The sequence below is a fragment of the Anomaloglossus baeobatrachus genome, chromosome 3 (genome assembly GCF_048569485.1).
Source record: "Anomaloglossus baeobatrachus isolate aAnoBae1 chromosome 3, aAnoBae1.hap1, whole genome shotgun sequence".
Taxonomy (NCBI): Eukaryota; Metazoa; Chordata; class Amphibia; order Anura; family Aromobatidae; genus Anomaloglossus; species Anomaloglossus baeobatrachus.
This window is the reverse complement of record NC_134355.1, coordinates 705,242,059-705,264,316: the sequence shown is the minus strand read 5'-3', so window position 1 is coordinate 705,264,316 and position 22,258 is coordinate 705,242,059. Positions and strand designations below refer to the sequence as shown.

Sequence of the window (22,258 nt, the reverse complement as noted above, 5' to 3'; positions counted from 1 at the left end):
GGAGTGTCTGTATTACACGTGTGATATTACATTACAGGAGGGAGTGTCTGTATTACACGTGTGATATTACATGGGGGAGTGTCTGTATTACACGTGTGATATTACACGGGGGAGTGTCTGTATTACACGTGTGATATTACACAAAGGAGTGTCTGTATTACATGTGTGATATTACACGGGGGAGTGTCTGTATTACACGTGTGATATTACACGGGGGGAGTGTCTGTATTATACGTGTGATATTACACGGGGGAGTGTCTGTATTACACGTGTGATATTACACGGGGGGAGTGTCTGTATTATACGTGTGATATTACACGGGGGAGTGTCTGTATTATACGTGTGATATTACACGGAGGAGTGTCTGTATTACATGTGTGATATTACACGGGGGAGTGTCTGTATTACACGTGTGATATTACACGGAGTGTCTGTATTACACGTGTGATATTACATTACACGAGGGAGTGTCTGTATTACACGAGTGCTATTACACGGGGGAGTGTCTGTATTACACGGGTGTTATTACACGGGGGAGTGTCTGTATTACACGGGTGATATTACACGGGGGAGTGTCTGTATTACACGGGTGATATTACACGGGGGAGTGTCTGTATTACACGGGTGATATTACACGGGGGAGTGTCTGTATTACACGTGTGATATTACACGGGGGAGTGTCTCTATTACACGTGTGATATTACACGGGGGAGTGTCTCTATTAAGCGTGTGATATTACACGGGGGAGTGTCTGTATTACACATGTGATATTACACGGGGGAGTGTCTGTATTACACGTGTGATATTACACGGAGTGTCTGTATTACACGTGTGATATTACATTACACGAGGGAGTGTCTGTATTACACGAGTGCTATTACACGGGGGAGTGTCTGTATTACACGTGTGATATTACACGGGGGAGTGTCTGTATTACAAGGGTGATATTACACGGGGGAGTGTCAGTATTACACGGGTGATATTACACGGGGGAGTGTCAGTATTACACGGGTGATATTACACGGGGGAGTGTCTGTATTACACGGGTGATATTACACGGGGGAGTGTCTGTATTACACGGGTGATATTACACGGGGGAGTGTCTGTATTACACGGGTGATATTACACAGGGGAGTGTCTGTATTACACGTGTGATATTACACGGGGGAGTGTCTGTATTACACATGTGTTATTACACGGGGGAGTGTCTGTATTACACGTGTGATATTACACGGGGGAGTGTCTGTATTACACGTGTGATATTACAAGGGAGAGTCTGTATTACACGTGTGATATTACACGGGGGAGTGTCTGTATTACACGTGTGATATTACACGGGGGAGTGTCTGTATTACACGTGTGATATTACACGGGGGAGTGTCTGTATTACACGTGTGATATTACACGGGGGAGTGTCTGTATTACACATGTGATATTACACGGGGGAGTGTCTGTATTACACGTGTGATATTACACGGAGGAGAGCCTGTATTACATGTGTGATATTACACGGGGGAGTGTCTGTATTACACGTGTGATATTACACGGGGGGAGTGTCTGTATTATACGTGTGATATTACACGGGGGAGTGTCTGTATTATACGTGTGATATTACACGGAGGAGTGTCTGTATTACATGTTTGATATTACACGGGGGAGTGTCTGTATTACACGTGTGATATTACACGGGGGAGTGTCTGTATTACACGGGGGAGTGTCTGTATTACACTTGTGATATTACACGGAGGAGTGTTTTGTATTACACGTGTGATATTACATGGAGTGTCTGTATTACACGAGTGCTATTACACGGGGGAGTGTCTGTATTACACGTGTGATATTACACGGGGGAGTGTCTGTATTACACGGGTGATATTACACGGGGGAGTGTCTGTATTACACGGGTGATATTACACGGGGGAGTGTCTGTATTACACGGGTGATATTACACGGGGGAGTGTCTGTATTACACGGGTGATATTACACGGGGGAGTGTCTGTATTACACGGGTGATATTACACGGGGGAGTGTCTATTACACGGGTGATATTACACGGGGGAGTGTCTGTATTACACGTGTGATATTACACGGGGGAGCGTCTGTATTAAACGTGTGATATTACACGGGGGAGTGTCTGTATTACACATGTGATATTACACGGGGGAGTGTCTGTATTACACATGTGATATTACACGGAGGAGTGTCTGTATTACATGTGTGATATTACACGGGGGAGTGTCTGTATTACACGTGTGATATTACACGGAGTGTCTGTATTACACGTGTGATAATACATTACACGAGGGAGTGTCTGTATTATACGAGTGCTATTACACGGGGGAATGTCTGTATTACACGTGTGATATTACACGGGGGAGTGTCTGTATTACAAGGGGGATATTACACGGGGGAGTGTCTGTATTACACGGGTGATATTACAAGGGGGAGTGTCTGTATTACACGGGTGATATTACACGGGGGAGTGTCTGTATTACACGGGTGATATTACACGGGGGGAGTGTCTGTATTACACGGGTGATATTACACGGGGGAGTGTCTGTATTACACGTGTGATATTACACGGGGGAGTGTCTGTATTACACGTGTGATATTACACGGGGGAGTGTCTGTATTACACATGTGATATTACACGGAGGAGTGTCTGTATTACATGTGTGATATTTCACGGGGGAGTGTCTGTATTACACGTGTGATATTACACGGGGGGAGTGTCTGTATTATACGTGTGATATTACACGGGGGAGTGTCTGTATTACACGTGTGATATTACACAGGGGAGTGTCTGTATTAAACGTGTGATATTACACGGGGGGAGTGTCTGTATTACACATGTGATATTACACGGAGGAGTGTTTTGTATTACACGTGTGATATTACACGGAGTGTCTGTATTACACGTGTGATATTACATTACACGAGGGAGTGTCTGTATTACACGAGTGCTATTACACGGGGGAGTGTCTGTATTACACGTGTGATATTACACGGGGGAGTGTCTGTATTACACGGGTGATATTACACGGGGGAGTGTCTGTATTACACGGGTGATATTACACGGGGGAGTGTCTGTATTACACGGGTGATATTACACGGGGGAGTGTCTGTATTACACGGGTGATATTACACGGGGGAGTGTCTGTATTACACGGGTGATATTACACGGGGGAGTGTCTGTATTACACATGTGATATTACATTACACGAGGGAGTGTCTGTATTACACGTGTGATATTACACGGGGGGTGTCTATTACACGTGTGATATTACATGGGGGAGTGTCTGTATTACACATGTGATATGACACGGGGGAGTGTCTGTATTACACGTGTGATATTACACGGGGGAGTGTCTGTATTACACGTGTGATATTACACGGGGGGAGTGTCTGTATTATACGTGTGATATTACACGGGGGAGTGTCTGTATTACACGTGTGATATTACACGGGGGGAGTGTCTGTATTATACGTGTGATATTACACGGGGGAGTGTCTGTATTATACGTGTGATATTACACGGGGGAGTGTCTGTATTATACGTGTGATATTACACGGAGGAGTGTCTGTATTACATGTGTGATATTACACGGGGGAGTGTCTGTATTACACGTGTGATATTACACGGGGGAGTGTCTGTATTACACGTGTGATATTACACGGAGGAGTGTTTTGTATTACACGTGTGATATTACACGGAGTGTCTGTATTACACGTGTGATATTACATTACACGAGGGAGTGTCTGTATTACACGAGTGCTATTACACGGGGGAGTGTCTGTATTACACGGGTGTTATTACACGGGGGAGTGTCTGTATTACACGGGTGATATTACACGGGGGAGTGTCTGTATTACACGGGTGATATTACACGGGGGAGTGTCTGTATTACACGTTTGATATTACACGGGGGAGTGTCTGTATTACACGTGTGATATTACACGGGGGAGTGTCTCTATTACACGTGTGATATTACACGGGGGAGTGTCTGTATTACACATGTGATATTACACGGGGGAGTGTCTGTATTACACATGTGATATTACACGGAGGAGTGTCTGTATTACACGTGTGATATTACACGGGGGAGTGTCTGTATTACACGTGTGATATTACACGGAGTGTCTGTATTACACGTGTGATATTACATTACACGAGGGAGTGTCTGTATTACACGAGTGCTATTACACGGGGGAGTGTCTGTATTACACGTGTGATATTACACGGGGGAGTGTCTGTATTACAAGGGTGATATTACACGGGGGAGTGTCTGTATTACACGGGTGATATTACACGGGGGAGTGTCAGTATTACACGGGTGATATTACACGGGGGAGTGTCTGTATTACACGTGTGATATTACACGGAGGAGTGTCTGTATTACACGTGTGATATTACACGGGGGAGTGTCTGTATTACACGTGTGATATTACACGGGGGGAGTGTCTGTATTATACGTGTGATATTACACGGGGGAGTGTCTGTATTACACGTGTGATATTACACGGGGGAGTGTCTGTATTACACGTGTGATATTACACAGGGGAGTGTCTGTATTATACGTGTGATATTACACGGGGGAGTGTCTGTATTATACGTGTGATATTACACGGAGGAGTGTCTGTATTACATGTGTGATATTACACGGGGGGGTGTCTGTATTACACGTGTGATATTACATGGGGGAGTGTCTGTATTACACGTGTGATATTACACGGAGGAGTGTTTTGTATTACACGTGTGATATTACACGGAGTGTCTGTATTACACGTGTGATATTACATTACACGAGGGAGTGTCTGTATTACACGAGTGCTATTACACGGGGGAGTGTCTGTATTACACGGGTGTTATTACACGGGGGAGTGTCTGTATTACACGGGTGATATTACACGGGGGAGTGTCTGTATTACACGGGTGATATTACACGGTGGAGTGTCTGTATTACACGTGTGATATTACACTGGGGAGTGTCTGTATTACACGTGTGATATTACACGGGGGAGTGTCTCTATTACACGTGTGATATTACACGGGGGAGTGTCTGTATTACACATGTGATATTACACGGGGGAGTGTCTGTATTACACATGTGATATTACACGGAGGAGTGTCTGTATTACACGTGTGATATTACACGGGGGAGTGTCTGTATTACACGTGTGATATTACACGGAGTGTCTGTATTACACGTGTGATATTACATTACACGAGGGAGTGTCTGTATTACACGAGTGCTATTACACGGGGGAGTGTCTGTATTACACGTGTGATATTACACGGGGGAGTGTCTGTATTACAAGGGTGATATTACACGGGGGAGTGTCTGTATTACAAGGGTGATATTACACGGGGGAGTGTCAGTATTACACGGGTGATATTACACGGGGGAGTGTCTGTATTACACGGGTGATATTACACGGGGGAGTGTCTGTATTACACGGGTGATATTACACGGGGGAGTGTCTGTATTACACGTGTGATATTACACGGGGGAGTGTCTGTATTACACGTGTGATATTACACGGGGGAGTGTCTGTATTACACGTGTGATATTACACGGAGGAGTGTCTGTATTACACGTGTGATATTACACGGGGGGAGTGTCTGTATTATACGTGTGATATTACACGGGGGAGTGTCTGTATTACACGTGTGATATTACACGGGGGAGTGTCTGTATTACACGTGTGATATTACACGGGGGAGTGTCTGTATTACACATGTGTTATTACACGGGGGAGTGTCTGTATTACACTTGTGATATTACACGGGGGAGTGTCTGTATTACACGTGTGATATTACACGGGGGAGTGTCTGTATTACACGTGTGATATTACACGGGGGAGTGTCTGTATTACACGTGTGATATTACACGGGGGAGTGTCTGTATTACACGTGTGATATTACATGGGGGAGTGTCTGTATTACACGTGTGATATTACACGGGGGAGTGTCTGTATTACACATGTGATATTACACGGGGGAGTGTCTGTATTACACGTGTGATATTACACGGAGGAGAGTCTGTATTACATGTGTGATATTACACGGGGGAGTGTCTGTATTACACGTGTGATATTACACGGGGGGAGTGTCTGTATTATACGTGTGATATTACACGGGGGAGTGTCTGTATTATACGTGTGATATTACACGGGGGAGTGTCTGTATTATACGTGTGATATTACACGGAGGAGTGTCTGTATTACATGTGTGATATTACACGGGGGAGTGTCTGTATTACACGTGTGATATTACACGGAGGAGTGTTTTGTATTACACGTGTGATATTACACGGAGTGTCTGTATTACACGTGTGATATTACATTACACGAGGGAGTGTCTGTATTACACGAGTGCTATTACACGGGGGAGTGTCTGTATTACACGGGTGTTATTACACGGGGGAGTGTCTGTATTACACGGGTGATATTACACGGGGGAGTGTCTGTATTACACGGGTGATATTACACGGGGGAGTGTCTGTATTACACGTTTGATATTACACGGGGGAGTGTCTGTATTACACGTGTGATATTACACGGGGGAGTGTCTCTATTACACGTGTGATATTACACGGGGGAGTGTCTGTATTACACATGTGATATTACACGGGGGAGTGTCTGTATTACACATGTGATATTACACGGAGGAGTGTCTGTATTACACGTGTGATATTACACGGGGGAGTGTCTGTATTACACGTGTGATATTACACGGAGTGTCTGTATTACACGTGTGATATTACATTACACGAGGGAGTGTCTGTATTACACGAGTGCTATTACACGGGGGAGTGTCTGTATTACACGTGTGATATTACACGGGGGAGTGTCTGTATTACAAGGGTGATATTACACGGGGGAGTGTCTGTATTACACGGGTGATATTACACGGGGGAGTGTCAGTATTACACGGGTGATATTACACGGGGGAGTGTCAGTATTACACGGGTGATATTACACGGGGGAGTGTCTGTATTACACGGGTGATATTACACGGGGGAGTGTCTGTATTACACGGGTGATATTACACGGGGGAGTGTCTGTATTACACGTGTGATATTACACGGGGGAGTGTCTGTATTACACGTGTGATATTACACGGAGGAGTGTCTGTATTACACGTGTGATATTACACGGGGGAGTGTCTGTATTACACGTGTGATATTACACGGGGGGAGTGTCTGTATTATACGTGTGATATTACACGGGGGAGTGTCTGTATTACACGTGTGATATTACACGGGGGAGTGTCTGTATTACACGTGTGATATTACACAGGGGAGTGTCTGTATTATACGTGTGATATTACACGGGGGAGTGTCTGTATTATACGTGTGATATTACACGGAGGAGTGTCTGTATTACACGTGTGATATTACACGGGGGAGTGTCTGTATTACACGTGTGATATTACATGGGGGAGTGTCTGTATTACACGTGTGATATTACACGGAGGAGTGTTTTGTATTACACGTGTGATATTACACGGAGTGTCTGTATTACACGTGTGATATTACATTACACGAGGGAGTGTCTGTATTACACGAGTGCTATTACACGGGGGAGTGTCTGTATTACACGGGTGTTATTACACGGGGGAGTGTCTGTATTACACGGGTGATATTACATGGGGGAGTGTCTGTATTACACGGGTGATATTACACGGGGGAGTGTCTGTATTACACGGGTGATATTACACGGGGGAGTGTCTGTATTACACGGGTGATATTACACGGGGGAGTGTCTGTATTACACGGGTGATATTACACGGGGGAGTGTCTGTATTACACGGGTGATATTACACGGGGGAGTGTCTGTATTACACATGTGATATTACATTACATGAGGGAGTGTCTGTATTACACGTGTGATATTACACGGGGGGTGTCTATTACACGTGTGATATTACATGGGGGAGTGTCTGTATTACACATGTGATATGACACGGGGGAGTGTCTGTATTACACGTGTGATATTACACGGGGGAGTGTCTGTATTACACGTGTGATATTACACGGGGGGAGTGTCTGTATTACACGTGTGATATTACACGGGGGGAGTGTCTGTATTATACATGTGATATTACACGGGGGAGTGTCTGTATTACACGTGTGATATTACACGGGGGGAGTGTCTGTATTATACATGTGATATTACACGGGGGAGTGTCTGTATTACACATGTGATATTACACGGGGGAGTGTCTGTATTACACATGTGATATTACACGGAGGAGTGTCTGTATTACACGTGTGATATTACACGGGGGAGTGTCTGTATTACACGTGTGATATTACACGGAGTGTCTGTATTACACGTGTGATATTACATTACACGAGGGAGTGTCTGTATTACACGAGTGCTATTACACGGGGGAGTGTCTGTATTACACGTGTGATATTACACGGGGGAGTGTCTGTATTACAAGAGTGATATTACACGGGGGAGTGTCTGTATTACACGGGTTATATTACACGAGGGAGTGTCAGTATTACACGGGTGATATTACACGGGGGAGTGTCTGTATTACACGGGTGATATTACACGGGGGAGTGTCTGTATTACACGGGTGATATTACACGGGGGAGTGTCTGTATTACACGGGTGATATTACACGGGGGAGTGTCTGTATTACACGGGTGATATTACACGGGGGAGTGTCTGTATTACACGTGTGATATTACACGGGGGAGTGTCTGTATTACACGTGTGATATTACACGGAGGAGTGTCTGTATTACACGTGTGATATTACACGGGGGAGTGTCTGTATTACACGTGTGATATTACACGGGGGAGTGTCTGTATTATACGTGTGATATTACACGGGGGAGTGTCTGTATTACATGTGTGATATTACACGGGGGAGTGTCTGTATTACACGTGTGATATTACACGGGGGAGTGTCTGTATTACACGGGGGAGTGTCTGTATTACACGTGTGATATTACACGGAGGAGTGTTTTGTATTACACGTGTGATATTACATGGAGTGTCTGTATTACACGTGTGATATTACATTACACGAGGGAGTGTCTGTATTACACGAGTGCTATTACACGGGGGAGTGTCTGTATTACACGTGTGATATTACACGGGGGAGTGTCTGTATTACACGTGTGATATTACACGGGGGAGTGTCTGTATTACACGGGTGATATTACACGGGGGAGTGTCTGTATTACACGTGTGATATTACACGGGGGAGTGTCTGTATTACACGGGTGATATTACACGGGGGAGTGTCTGTATTACACGTGTGATATTACACGGGGGAGTGTCTGTATTACACGTGTGATATTACACGGGGGAGTGTCTGTATTACACGTGTGATATTACACGGGGGAGTGTCTGTATTACACGTGTGATATTACATGGGGGAGTGTCTGTATTACACGTGTGATATTACATGGGGGAGTGTCTGTATTACACGTGTGATATTACACGGGGGAGTGTCTGTATTACACATGTGATATTACACGGGGGAGTGTCTGTATTACACGTGTGATATTACACGGAGGAGAGTCTGTATTACATGTGTGATGTTACACGGGGGAGTGTCTGTATTACACGTGTGATATTACACGGGGGGAGTGTCTGTATTATACGTGTGATATTACACGGGGCAGTGTCTGTATTACACGTGTGATATTACACGGGGGGAGTGTCTGTATTATACGTGTGATATTACACGGGGGAGTGTCTGTATTATACGTGTGATATTACACGGAGGAGTGTCTGTATTACATGTGTGATATTACACGGGGGAGTGTCTGTATTACACGTGTGATATTACACGGGGGAGTGTCTGTATTACACGGGGGAGTGTCTGTATTACACGTGTGATATTACACGGAGGAGTGTTTTGTATTACACGTGTGATATTACATGGAGTGTCTGTATTACACGTGTGATATTACATTACACGAGGGAGTGTCTGTATTACACGAGTGCTATTACACGGGGGAGTGTCTGTATTACACGTGTGATATTACACGGGGGAGTGTCTGTATTACACGTGTGATATTACACGGGGGAGTGTCTGTATTACACGGGTGATATTACACGGGGGAGTGTCTGTATTACACGTGTGATATTACACGGGGGAGTGTCTGTATTACACGGGTGATATTACACGGGGGAGTGTCTGTATTACACGGGTGATATTACACGGGGGAGTGTCTGTATTACACGGGTGATATTACATGGGGGAGTGTCTGTATTACACGGGTGATATTACACGGGGGAGTGTCTGTATTACACGTGTGATATTACACGGGGGAGTGTCTGTATTACACATGTGATATTACACGGGGGAGTGTCTGTATTACACATGTGATATTACACGGAGGAGTGTCTGTATTACATGTGTGATATTACACGGGGGAGTGTCTGAATTACACGTGTGATATTACACGGAGTGTCTGTATTACACGTGTGATAATACATTACACGAGGGAGTGTCTGTATTATACGAGTGCTATTACACGGGGGAGTGTCTGTATTACACGTGTGATATTACACGGGGGAGTGTCTGTATTACAAGGGGGATATTACACGGGGGAGTGTCTGTATTACACGGGTGATATTACAAGGGGGAGTGTCTGTATTACACGGGTGATATTACACGGGGGAGTGTCTGTATTACACGGGTGATATTACACGGGGGGAGTGTCTGTATTACACGGGTGATATTACACGGGGGAGTGTCTGTATTACACGGGTGATATTACACGGGGGAGTGTCTGTATTACACGTGTGATATTACACGGGGGAGTGTCTGTATTACACATGTGATATTACACGGAGGAGTGTCTGTATTACATGTGTGATATTTCACGGGGGAGTGTCTGTATTACACGTGTGATATTACACGGGGGGAGTGTCTGTATTATACGTGTGATATTACACGGGGGAGTGTCTGTATTACACGTGTGATATTACACAGGGGAGTGTCTGTATTAAACGTGTGATATTACACGGGGGAGTGTCTGTATTACACATGTGATATTACACGGAGGAGTGTTTTGTATTACACGTGTGATATTACACGGAGTGTCTGTATTACACGTGTGATATTACATTACACGAGGGAGTGTCTGTATTACACGAGTGCTATTACACGGGGGAGTGTCTGTATTACACGGGTGATATTACACGGGGGAGTGTCTGTATTACACGGGTGATATTACACGGGGGAGTGTCTGTATTACACGGGTGATATTACACGGGGGAGTGTCTGTATTACACGGGTGATATTACACGGGGGAGTGTCTGTATTACACGGGTGATATTACACGGGGGAGTGTCTGTATTACACATGTGATATTACATTACACGAGGGAGTGTCTGTATTACACGTGTGATATTACACGGGGGGTGTCTATTACACGTGTGATATTACATGGGGGAGTGTCTGTATTACACATGTGATATGACACGGGGGAGTGTCTGTATTACACGTGTGATATTACACGGGGGAGTGTCTGTGTTACACGTGTGATATTACACGGGGGAGTGTCTGTATTACACGTGTGATATTAGACGGGGGAGTGTCTGTATTACACGTGTGATATTACTCGGGGGAGTGTCTGTATTATACATGTGATATTACGCGGGGGAGTGTCTGTATTACACGTGTGATATTACACGGGGGAGTGTCTGTATTACACGTGTGATATTACTCGGGGGAGTGTCTGTATTACACGTGTAATATTACACGGGAGAGTGTCTTTATTACACGTGTGATATTACACGGGGGAGTGTCTTTATTACACGGGTGATGTTACACGAGGAGAGTTTCTGTATTACACGTGTGATATTACATGGGGGAGTGTCTGTGTCACGATCGGGGGATAATAAGTGGGAGTCACACCCCTCCTTTATACCTCCTGACCGACAGACAGAGCAAATGACGCGCTCTCTAGCACCCCTCTTATAGTCAGGCCAATTATGGAATTTCCCGATAATAAGCAAGGAGGCCGCTATTCTACTGTGCCGATGCTTCAAGTTCTCCCGGTGAGAGTAAGGTATATATTCCCCTGACCACCGCGGACGGAATATATTAAAATGTCCCCGAATCTCACCGGCCGCCCCACAATGACCCCTAGCATAAACTCGCTGCCACCAACCGATTTACGGTAACTATTAACCGAGCACACAGACGTGGGATTCAAGATCGAGATAACAAAACAGCCCTAGATTAATTATATAATGTAATCGGCCTAAGCCACACTAGAAACTACAATATATACAATAGGGAATCTACAGAATATACAGTTAGGTCAGAGTACATTTACAAGCAAGGTATGGATTACAAACAGGCATACAATTCAAGCAGTTACCTGGGGCGTCTGGCCACAGGGGGGTGCTGTTAGACCAGGTTTCCAGCAACTTTCCCACAGGTGTATCCACACGTGACCACCGGCAAAAGAACAAGCCAAAATGTCTGAACTCTGGTTATCAACCTGGCCGAATCCCTGTCCCCTCCTACTTTCTTGACCTCAGAAGGAAGTTCTGCCACTCCCCTGGCTGGAGTTCAATCTAATATCCCAAAAGGGACTATTACCCGCAACTCCGAACTGGGAGGTCCGATCGGGATGGTTCTGGTGTCATCAGATCCGCCCGGGTCCCCTCTGCATTTTGAATCCAAGCACGACTCATCTACTGGACTCCTACTAGCAGTTCTCTATATCTCGTTGCCCCAGGGCGCAACATAGACTTTGAGTACATGCAGAGATGCGGCTCGAAGTCCCGATTCTAACGATGTAGGGGGTGTATGGCTGAGACGCACGGTAATATCATAACTGTGTATGATATTATGGAGCCAGCAATATGCTCTCCTGCTGTGACTGGCTTCCTTTTGGTTTTTCTAAGTCCCTGTCCACTCTCTTTGATGAATGGACACAACCCCCTAGGGGGTCTTCCCCTCCCTTTGTTGTAAAGGCCTGACAGGACACCTGATCTCCATATCATAGGAGATTGCTTTTGGATGTGTAGTGGGAGTTGACACCTTTCCAGATGTTGGGCATCTGAGAAGGATCTCGGTGTGTGAAGGGAGACGGGACGGGGTGCCACCAGGGAGTGATGAGAGAAATTATGACTGGACATCATAATTCCTCTTCATATCCCAGGATTTACGTCACACCTCCCCCCTTTTGAGGGCGCTAGGGGGCAGCACACTCCGGTGTTTCCCCGGGTGCCTGCCCGCGACCTCCTCTTGTCGGGACAGCCCGTCTACGTTACCATGGTCACGGACATTCTTGTGGCGAATGGTGAAGTTGTACTGCTGGAGCGCAAGGCTCCACTGCAACAACCTCCCATTCGTCCCGAAGACGGTGTTTAACAAGCTGAGGGGGTTGTGGTCCATCTCTACGATGAAGCGGCGCTCATACAGATAGGGCTGCAGACGCTGCAGAGCCCACACTATGGCCAGGCATTCCTTTTCCATCGTGGAGTAGGCCACCTCTCTCAGCAACAGCTTCCTGCTCAGATACAAGACGGGGTGCTCCTGGCTCGCAGAGTCCACCTGGCTGAGCACCGCACCGAGGCCGAAGTCACTGGCGTCAGTTTGTACTACAAACGGCTGCGCGAAGTCGGCTGCCTGTAGTACTGGTGGGCTGGACAGGGCACCCTTTAGGGCCCGACAGGCTGTCTCGCAGTCCACTGTCCAATCGACTGCCGAGGGCAGCTTCTTCTTGGTGAGGTCCGTCAGGGGCTTCGCCAGGCTACTATAGTGTGGAGCAAACCTCCTATAGTACCCGGCGGTCCCCAAGAAGGACATCACCTGCTTCTCGGTCCTGGGGGTGGGCCAGGACGTGATGGCCTCCACTTTCTCAGGCTCTGGCTTCAGAGCTTCCCCACCTACCCGGTGACCCAGGTACTGGACCTCGCTCATAGCCAGCTGACACTTCCCTGGCTTAATGGTCAAACCTGCCTGGTGGATCCGCCTGAGCACCTGTGCTAGATGCTCTAGGTGATCCTCCCAGGTGGGACTGAAGACGGCAATGTGATCCAGGTACGCGGCTGCGTACCCTTCAAGTCCCTTGAGCAGGGTGTTGACCATCCACTGGAAAGTGGCAGGGGCATTCCTCATTCCGAATGGCATCACCGTGGACTCGTACAGTCCAAATGGGGTAATAAAGGCAGAGCGTTCCCTGGCCTTGCGAGTCAGGGGAATCTGCCAATATCCCCGGCTCAGATCCATGATGGTCAGGTACTGAGCCCTGGCCAAGTGATCAAGCAGGTCATCGATGCGTGGCATTGGGTACGCATCGGCGACCGTGACAGCATTGAGCCCCCTGTAGTCCACGCAGGACCGAGTGGTTCAGTCCTTCTTAGGGACGAGGACTACGGGAGAGGCCCAAGCGCTGTTGGATGCCTGGATCACCCCCAGCTTCAGCATCTCGTCAATCTCCTGGCGCATGTGTTGCTGCACCTCCAGGGAGACCCGATATGCTGAATGCCGAATCGGGGGATGATCCCCAGTGTCCACGTGATGGACGGCCAACTCAGTCCTTCCGGGCTGGTTGGTAAACAACCCCCAGAAGGGGTGTAGGGTGGCCCACAGCTGGGACCGTTGGTCCTTCAAAAGCTGGTGGCCAACCTCCACATCTTCAATGGATCCACCTGCCCTAACCTGGGTAGCATATCCAAGAGGGTTTCCGCCTCTCCTTCCTCGGGTAGGTTGTACACTTCGAGCGCACATGCCTCCCGCTCATGATGTGCCTTCATCATGTTCAGATGGAAGGGCTTCCGCCTTCCACGGGCAGGGTCCAGGGTGACCAGGTACGTTACAGGGTTGAGCTGCTGTTACACGAGCTATGGGCCTTCCCAGGCTGCCTGAAGCTTGTCCTGTGGTACGGGGACCAGTACCCACACCTTTTGACCCACTTGGTAGGTCCTCTCACAAGCATTCTGGTCGTACCAACGCTTCTGATCGGCCTGGGCTTGAGCCATATTGTCGTGCACCAGCTGTTTCAAGGCCTGCATTTTGTCCCGGAAGCGCATGACATACTCGATGACCGACACGCCAGGGGTGGCCAAATCCCCTTCCCAAACCTCTTTCACCAGAGCCAGGGGCCCCGCACACATCGCCCGTACAGGAGCTCAAAAGGTGAGAACCCCGTTGAGGCCTGTGGAACCTCCCGGTAAGCAAATAACAGGTGTGGGAGATACCGCTCCCAGTCACGCCCATGGGAGTCGACCAACATCTTAAGCATCTGCTTTAAGGTGCCATTGAACCGCTTGCACAGGCCATTAGTCTGTGGATGGTACGGGCTGGCCACCAGATGTTGCACCTGGACTTGCTTACAGAGTGCCTCCATCAGCTGTGACATGAATTGGGTCCCCCGGTCAGTGAGCATTTCCTGGGGAAAACCCACTCAGGAGAAAATCTCCAGAAATGTGGTGGCCACCTTGTCAGCCCGAATGGACGACAAGGCCACTGCTTCAGGGTACCGGGTGGCATAATCTACTACCGTCAGTATGAAGCGTTTCCCGGAGCTTCTGGGGATGGCCAGCGGGCCGACCAGATCCACAGCCACCCTCCTGAAAGGCTCATCAATGATGGGCAAAGATACCAGTGGGGCTTTGGAGAGTGGCCCCGCTTTCCCTACTCTCTGACAGGTGCCACACGAACGGCAGTAGGCAGCCACATCGGCCCCCATTTTTGGCCAGTAGAAATGCTGGGTTAACCTGGCCTTGGTCTTAGCGATCCCTAGGTGTCGGGCCATCGGAATCTCATGTGCAATCCACAACAACTCCGTCCGGAACGGATAGGGTACCACCAACTGTCGGTCCCTGGGCCACGCCTCCGGTGAACCCTGCTGGACCGTGGCCCGGTACAGCCGTCCTTGGTCCCAGACCACTCGCTCCGGGTCCGAGTCCGAGGGAGGCTGTGCCGCCTGCTCTTTAAGAGCTTTCAGGCGGTCGTCAGCTTCTAACGCTGCCTGAAACCCCTGACTAGATGTGGCCAGAATCGACAAGACTGTCACATCTTTGGTCAGTACCCCGGGACCTGTGTCCTGGCCTCCGCCTGACTCGGCTGCCACTTGGTCAGAAGGGGAAGATCGATCGGACCTCCGGGAGGCCCCTTGGCTTCCAGCACTCCCACTGCGGGTGACAGCGGCCACAGTCGCTGCAACCGTGGGTCGTGCCTGCTCCTCCTCCGTTCCTGACCAAGTCGCCGGTTCAGGCAGACCTACCTGGCTTCCTAACACCCCGGTTGTGGGGGAACCCTGCACCGAGATTTTACCTGGGAGCACTTCCGCTCCTGGACCAGCCCCAATCTCGCCTGCCTGTTCCCCCCCTGCAGCAACAGAACCCCGCTGTGAAATCTCCGGGGGCCCCGCATTTGCTGTGGTAGCCCCCACACCACACCATGGTTCTCCCCCTGCAGTACCCTGCTCTCTGCTTATCCCTGCAGAGGGCAACAGATCCCAGCTCACTGGCTGAACACTTGTAGGGGCATTGTCACACCCTTCTCCAACCCCCTCCCCTGTCACAGCTGCAGATGTGTGTGTGTGTCTATGGTGTCTGTGTAAGCAGAAAAATCCGAGTTCACTCCCTCCTCCCTTTCATCATGCGTAGATAACACATCAACATTGTCGGGGGGGTATGTCCATACTGGCTGAAAGATCAGCCCTTGGGGATTCGGGGGCCTCAAACTGGGAGGTTATCCGCCCCAAATCTGTCCCAAGTAACACTTTGGCGGGAATCCGATCAGTTATCCCCACCTCCCTCACCCCTCGTCCTGCGCCCCAGTCCATATAAAAGCTGGCGATGGGCAGCGCCGGGTCAATGCCTCCAATCCCGGAGACAGCGAGGGTTTTTCCGGGTACCAAGTCTTGGGGGGACACCATCTCAGGCCGTACCAGAGTCACCTCAGCGGCGCAGTCTCGCAATCCCATGGTCATAGATCGGCCGACAGTGACAGGTTGGAAGTTGTCCAGGGACCTACCACCACCCCCAGCCACACAGCACACCATAGGCGGTGTTTGAGCCGGGGCCTTGGGGCGCTGAGGGCACATGGCCTTGAAGTGTCCGGGTTGGTTGCACTGGTGGCACCGCCTTGGTTCTGCCACGGGCCTGGAGAGGGGAGTTGAGGGGGACACCCCCTGCGGTCTAGGGGCAGGTGGGGCAGGCACAGAATTCATCTTACCCCCTCTCCAGGTGCTGCTGGCGGCCGCTCTCCTGGCCTCAGGTGCCCAATTGTTGGTGTAGTCGTTTGCCAGGGTAGCTGTAGCCATGGTCCCCTTTGGCTTCTGGTCTCAGATGAACTGGCGGAGATCCTCAGGGCAGTTCCACAAGAGTTGCTCCGTGATGAACAAGTCCAGGATCTCCGGTCCGGTGGTAAGCTGCAGGCCTTGGGCCCAGTGGTCGGCAGCTCGGGCAAGTGCACGCCGGTGGTCAGCCCAGGAGTCCTTTGGTCCCTTCTGTAGGCTCCGGAACTTCTTGCGGTAGGACTCCGGAGTGAGGTTGTACTGTTGGATCAGAGCCCGCTTGATGGTGTCATAGCCCTGATCTGTCTCAGCAGGCAAGTCCCCAAGGATATCCAGGGCCTTACCCCTTAAACGGTGGGTCAGGTATTTGGCCCACTGGTCCTTGTCCAGATGGTGCTGCCGGCAAGTCCGTTCAAAGGCAGTCAGAAAAGAGTCCAAGTCTCCATCCTTCTCCAGCACTGGGAAGTCCTCAACACGGACCTTTGGAAGTTTGGTGTCTCGATGGTCACGGGTGGATGACGAGGGCTGGAGCTGAGCTAGCCGCAGCTGGTGGTCACACTCTGTCTGTTGCTGTCGCTCTACAGCCTCCCGCTCTGCCCGTCGCTCTGCAGCCTCACGCGCTGCCTGTCGCTCCGCAGCCTCAGGCTCACACGCTTCCAGACGCCCACGCTCTGCCATGAGTATCTCATAGGTATCCCGGTCTCCAGCTATAAGCCTGGCCAGGGCAGCTTGAAGGAGGGCCTCTGCACCTCTCAGGCCGGAGGGATTGGCAAGGGGTGATCTGCGGCACGCTGCAGAGCCAGGTGATTCACTGTCCATTGCAGAGTGGAGGACTGGCATCTGGCTCCCTGAGGACATTTGGGTTAGCTGCTCCTCATCTTGTCCAGAAGTGCCAGGTTGTGCGATGTCCTCTGAAGAGCTGTTCTCTGGCGTCAGGCTCTTGGAGGGTTCGTGGACAACCTCCTCATCACGGTCCACAACACCATCCTCTATCTCCTCGCCTCTGGCCAGAGCATCGGCCAGTTCTTTAGCTTTGCGGCCCCTGGTGCTCTCTGCCATTCTTGCGGACTTTGGTCACTGACACAGAACTGCCACCTGAGGTGCCTACACACCTTACAGTATCTGCACTCTTACACTCTAGTATTGGTCTGGTCTGAAGACCCCGGCAGCCACAGTTGCTGCTGGCAGTCTTTAGTGTCTGGGAGTATGGGTCTCACACTCACACACACTATTATCTCGATCCCACCGCTTGCTACCAATATGTCACGATCGGGGAGTAACAAGCGGGAGTCACACCCCTCCTTTATACCTCCCGACGCGCTCTCTAGCGCCCCTCTTATAGTCAGGCCAATTATCGAATTGCCCGACAATAAGCAAGGGGGCTGCTATTCTACTGTGCCGATGCTTGAAGGGCTCCCGGTGAGAGTAGGGTATATATTCCCCCGACCTCCGCGGACAGAATATATAAAAACCTCCCCAAATCTTACTGGCCGCCCCACAATGATCCTTGGCACAAACTCGCTGCCACCAACCGATTTACGGTAACTATTAACCGAGCACACAGACGTGGGATTCAAGATCGAGATAACAGAACAGTCCAAGATTAATTATATAAGGTAATTGGCCTAAGCCACACCAGAAACTACAATATATACAATAGGGAATCTACAGAATATACAGTTAGGTCAGAGTACATTTACAGGCAAGGTATGGATTACAAACAGGCATACAATTCAATCAGTTACCTTGTGCGTCTGGCCACAGGGGGCTGCTGTTAGACCAGGTTTCCAGGAACTTTCCCACAGGTGTATCCACACGTGACCCCCGGCAAAAGAACAAGCCAAAATGTCTGAACTGTGGTTATCAACGTGGCCGAATCCCTGTCCCCTCCTACCTTCGTGACCTCAGAAGGAATTGTGGCGCCGTAGACAAGCCAGGGGCCACAGAGAACAACACCCACACACCCCACACTCCCAGCAGGCACACCGAAGTCAGAACACAAAACCCTTGTTGCCTTCCTCCAGGGGCTGATGTGTCACACCAGGGGGGTGGGCCAGGCGGTTGGCCCCACCCACCGAGGAGTTCACAGTCCTGGAGGCGGGAAAACCAAGCAGTTTAGTTTGGAGAGTGAAAGTGGAAGGAGGGAAAGTAGTGAGAGAGGAGAAAAGTGACAGCTAAGCAGCCTGAAGTTGGTCCGGGTGTGTGGCCCGGACAGATCATCAAGGTTGGCAGACGGTGGTGACCGTCTGCAGGAGTGGCCAATTGGAGTCTACCGTAAGGACCGTGGAAGCCAGCACCATTTGGCTTACGGACCCCGGCAAGGCTAGGAGTCGCCGTGAATTTGCCATATTCGTTAGTGAAGGGAACCTCCTGGGTTTCCCAACGACCAAGTCCCGACAGAAGGCAACTGTCCAACCAAGGGAGGGAGACACCGCCACCGCCAAGGCAACCGTTTCCCAGGGCCAGAGCCTGCGGGCAAAAGGGGCTCCTCCGGCTCATAACCAAGCCTGGGAGCGGGTTACCGGTGGGAACCCATTGGAACCATCTACCGTATCTAGGTGCAGGGAAAGGCAGTCACCACCAACCTGCCGGGAGAAAACAACACCGCAGCCGTCTGTGGGACCCGTCCATCCAGCCGTGTGTTTTACCGAGAACTGTGTCATCATTGGCTGAGTGAGTACCACCATGCCGTGCGGCACAGCGCTGCCCCCGCGACCCTGCACCGAACCAGGTCCCGCAACCCGCCTGCCATCCATCCCTACCCCATCACCGGGCCCCGGGACAACCAACCCCCTACCCACGGAGGGGAGAACTAACAACAAAGCCATCACCAGTCACCGGCCACCCTGTCACCGCTCCCGGGATCCCCGTCCAGAGCAGCGGTGGTGTCACCAAAATCACCACAACCGTGGGTGGCGTCACGGACAATAATCAAAACCCCCACAATCAAAATACCCTTTTCACTCATGGGCGAGGAGCGCCGCTCGAGTCCCCGGGATCCGGCCCACCGCTCGAGCCACCACCGAGCAGCAGCCGCAGCAGCAGTGGCAGCCGGACCCGAGCAGTGGAAGAGCGCAGCGTCCCCTCCTCCGCCCGCGACAGAAGTACTGCCACTCCCCTGGCTGGAGTCCAATGTAATATCCCAAAAGGGACTATTACCCGCAACTCCGGACTGGGAGGTCCGATCGGGACGGTTCTGGTGTCATCAGATCCACCCGGGTCCCCTCTTTATTTTGATTCCAAGCACGACTCATCTACCGGAGTCCTACTAGCAGTTCTCTATCTCTCATCGTCCCAAGGCGCAACATAGACTTAGAGGATATGCAGAGATGCGGCTCGAAGTCCCGATTCTAACGATGTAGGGAGTGTATGGCTGAGACACACGGTAATATCATAACTGTGTATGATATTATGGAGCTAGAAATATGCTCTCCTGCTGTGACTAGCTTCCTTTTGGTTTTGCTAAGTCCCTGTCCACTCTCTTTGATGAATGGACACAACCCCCCAGGGGGTCTTCCTCTCCCTTTGTTGTAAAGGCCTGACAGGACACCTGATCTCCATATCATAGGAGATTGCTTTTGGATGTGTACTGGGAGTTGACACCTTTCCAGATGTTGGGCATCTGAGAAGGATCTCGGTGTGTGAAGGGAGACGGGACGGGGTGCCACCAGGGAGTGATGAGAGAAATTATGACTGGACATCATAATTCCTCTTCATATCCCAGGATTTAGCTCACAGTCTGTATTACACGTGTGATATTACACGGGGGAGTGTCTGTATTACACGTGTGATATTACACAGGGGAGTGTCTGTATAACACGTGTGATATTACACGGGGGAGTGTCTGTATTACACGTGTGATATTACATGGGGCAGTGTCTGTATTACACGTGTGATATTACACGGGGAGTGTCTGTATAACATGTGTGATATTACACGGGGGGAGTGTCTGTATTACATGTGTGATATTACACGGGGGAGTGTCTGTATTACACGTGTGATATTACTCGGGGGAGTGTCTGTATTACACGTGTGATATTATATGGGGGAATGACTGTATTATATGTGTGATATTACTTGGGGGAGTGTCTGTATTACACGTGTGATATTATATGGGGGAGTGTCTGTATTACACGTGTGATATTATATGGGGGGAGTGTCTGTATTACATGGTTGAGTGTATATGTGTGATATACTGCACCCCTGTAGAATACAGATTGCGTATTTTGCTATGTGTATGTGTATACTGTGACAGTATATTAATGCGCTCCCTTGCACCACTCCCATACACCACTCCCATACACTCCCGCGCTCCACTCCCGCACACCACTCCCATACACAACCCCCCAGGGGGTCTTCCTCTCCCTTTGTTGTAAAGGCCTGACAGGACACCTGATCTCCATATCATAGGAGATTGCTTTTGGATGTGTAGTGGGAGTTGACACCTTTCCAGATGTTGGGCATCTGAGAAGGATCTCGGTGTGTGAAGGGAGACGGGACGGGGTGCCACCAGGGAGTGATGAGAGAAATTATGACTGGACATCATAATTCCTCTTCATATCCCAGGATTTACCTCACAGTCTGTATTACACGTGTGATATTACACAGGGGAGTGTCTGTATAACACGTGCGATATTACACGGGGCAGTGTCTGTATTACACGTGTGATATTACACGGGGCAGTGTCTGTATTACACGTGTGATATTACACGGGGGAGTGTCTGTATTACACATGTGATATTACACGGGGGGGGAGTGTCTGTATTACACGGATGATATTAAACGGGGAGTGTCTGTATTACATGTGTGATATTACACGGGGGGAGTGTCTGGATTACATGTGTGATATTACACGGGGGGAGTGTCTGTATTAAACGTGTGATATTACACGGGGCAGTGTCTGTATTACACGTGTGATATTACACGGGGGAATGTCTGTATTACACATGTGATATTACACGGGGCAGTGTCTGTATTACACGGATGATATTACACGGGGAGTGTCTGTATTAC

General features: G+C 49.4%; 1 protein-coding gene across 1 annotated transcript in view; it reads right to left on the bottom strand.

Moving 5' to 3' along the window:
- The window catches only part of TRIM54 (tripartite motif containing 54), a 143,181-nt gene that overhangs the window by 32,369 nt on the left and 88,554 nt on the right, over positions 1-22,258 (bottom strand). The window lies entirely within an intron of this gene.